Source organism: Zingiber officinale, chromosome 3B (genome assembly GCF_018446385.1).
Source record: "Zingiber officinale cultivar Zhangliang chromosome 3B, Zo_v1.1, whole genome shotgun sequence".
In the NCBI taxonomy this organism is placed as follows: Eukaryota; Viridiplantae; Streptophyta; class Magnoliopsida; order Zingiberales; family Zingiberaceae; genus Zingiber; species Zingiber officinale.
In genome coordinates, this window is record NC_055991.1 from 113076385 (window position 1) to 113079125 (window position 2741).

The window sequence follows — 2741 nt, forward strand, 5'->3', positions numbered from 1 at the left end:
GCGAATACCAATAGACATGCCTAGTAAGATATATCTAACAGCAATAAACATGGAATACAGCTTCCTAATCATATATCTAGGAAAGATGCAAAACTGAAAGGTAACTAAGGAAGCTGTACTCACCAGGAACTCCTATCCAAACAAAAGGGTTGTCAAACCGAAAGTGCCCTAAATCCTGTATGCATGTCAAACATATGCATCCAACCAAATGCAGCAAACACAATCACAAGAAATAAATGCATCAATGCATATGATGTCAATGATGCGTCCTGATCACCCCTGACGCCAGCCATCTCACACACAAATGGCGAGACCGAGTGGGTAGGGTTGTGATGCACTCTGTCATCACTGCCCCCGATGAGTGACCGAGTGGACGGATGTTGTCGGAGTACTCCGTCCCGTGACCCCAAATCATAAATGGGGAGCTCAATGCTCTCAACTCCGTTACAAAAGCGGAGGATTCAGTAACACGCCAACAGTGTCACACTACCCATGAGCGGACCAACGAGGCAACAAAGTCCTAACGCAACACACATTGCACGAATCGACCACTAACCCATGAGTGGTGGTGTGTGCGATCCATGAATGGCGATGTGCTCAACAACAATGGAGTCGATTATCGCAAAGATGCAATCATGATGCATGACACTAAGCATGGCAAAACGATCAACATAACCATATCCATACATACAAAATGGGTACTGTAAAAGCGATGGTCACATACCAAGATCTAGAGTACATGGTCGATAGAATATCAATAACCCTATGTCCTGAACATAATAAGTATGGAATATCCTGATCAGCATAGAAAAAACCATATATACATAATATGGGTACCACAGTATCAGTAAGTCAAATCCACGGATCTATGGTATACAAGTCCTCTAAGGTATAACAACCTAGACCCAAATCATATCCCTCTTCCATAGCATATGTACCAACAATATACACAGATCAAAGAATCAGGGTCTAAACACCCGAATCATATATGATATACAAATAGAGGTACACAAATCTGATATAGCACAAAAACCTAAGTATCAGATAATCTAGATACACAGGCCAGAAACAACAATCCAAATCCTAGTCCTAACCTCAGTAAGCATGGTATGTCACTCTAGAAACTAAGATACTCATGGTAACAAGATAATCATGGCAACAAATCACGAGATATAATCACGGATACATCACAGGTGACAAATCCTACATGCTATGGATATCAAACAGTGACATACCAAAGACAAACATGTTCATTGCATGTAGTTATAAAATACTATACATATCCAATGACAATATCATAAAAGATAAGTCAAGAGGTACCCGCCTCCAATAGGAAAGATCCAATCAGTCCAAATCCGGACGTTAAGAAACTTGTCTCGCGTCAAGTTCCTGTGATAAATAGTATAATTTAGCTAAGTATAAACAAATAGCTAAATAAATTTCTAATTCATCGACCATCTAAGGTTAGTTTTATTAACCCTAATTACACCAAAAATCAACCAACATATTTAATTGTATTCATTAAGCCTTACCTCTGGATCACACAAAAGGAAGATCACAGTGATTAGGGCTTTCTCCAACAATGTCTGCAAAGGAAATCACCATATAAGGTCTACACAGGATTTAATATAATTAACCCTATGCTTACATAACAAAAGTAATACCAATAGCTCAAACCATCGAAATCATCAAGTTCATCTTCCCTTACTCACCTCAACAGTAATTAACTTAACACCAACCTTACCCATATTCCCTGATGCCTCAACACTGCTCAAATCCTATAGAACTTACTGCCAAGATCCGGAGAAGCTGCTGTGAGAAATCAGTGACAAATACCACTGTTATCAACCAACAAATCCAACATAAGATCCGGAGAAGCAGCTGGTGGCGCAGTAGGAAAAATTACCAGTCGGGTAGGCTGACCACAACCCAACCCAGAGGAGTTAGGGTTCGGATCCAGCAACAAGAGGGAACCTAGGACAAAGGAAGGAGTCGGCTAGGCACTGCACAGTGGAGGAGTCGGCTAGGCACTGCACAGTGGAGGAGTCGGCGTCGGCAGAGGGAGGACAGCCGGTTGCCGGTTGTGGTAGCGGTGACACTGTGCAAAACTAGGGCAGAGAGAAACGGGAGAAGGGCGTCGGCGGCGCTGGGATCCCCACGGCGACAGCGGCCTGGGTCGGTCCTGGTGGCCGGCAATGTCCTGTGCGGCGGCTAGGGCTGAGGAAGAGCGGCAGTGCTCGGCGTCGGCACCATTGGGCATAGAGCAAGCTTTCGGCGATTTTAGGGCAGGGGAAAGCTTCGGCTCGGGTGGAGAAGAAGATGAAGAAAAGGTCTTCGGGTGTGCGGCTCGGGAGGAAGAAACCGCTGGCGTCGGGCGCGAGAGAAGAAGAGTGGAGTGGATGAGGGCTCGGGCTCGGCACAGTAACGAGGAGAGAAAAAAATATAAGGAAAAAGAAAAGGGAAAAGGAAAAGAAAAATAAAACTTTTCCTTATTAAAACTGGGTAGCCTAAACAGGCTTTTCCGGACCCCGTCTTTATCCCCGTTAACTCGTCCGTACGAGCTCCGAAAAATTCTTGAAAAATGTCCAAAAATTTCGAAAAATTCCCTTATTAATATTCGTCATTTTTCCGATATTTTACAATTGTTTAGCATTGTTGTTTTATTATTGTTATTATTTATTTATTATTATTGTTGTTGTTATTGTTGTTTTATTATTATTAATGTTTTTATTGTTATTATT

At 42.5% G+C, this 2741-nt stretch overlaps 1 long non-coding RNA gene across 2 annotated transcripts; it reads right to left on the reverse strand.

Annotated features, from left to right (window-relative positions):
• Nucleotides 1–1246: 1246 nt before the first annotated feature.
• Nucleotides 1247–1998, reverse strand: LOC121968525. Of its 2 annotated transcripts, none has more exons than XR_006108199.1 (4): nucleotides 1907–1998; nucleotides 1740–1809; nucleotides 1533–1586; nucleotides 1247–1389 (listed from the first exon to the last, which is right to left on the reverse strand). It is a non-coding gene; the product is annotated as an uncharacterized LOC121968525 (long non-coding RNA). The 2 variants fall into 2 exon arrangements; XR_006108198.1 differs by having other exon boundaries at nucleotides 1740–1812.
• Nucleotides 1999–2741: the final 743 nt, after the last annotated feature.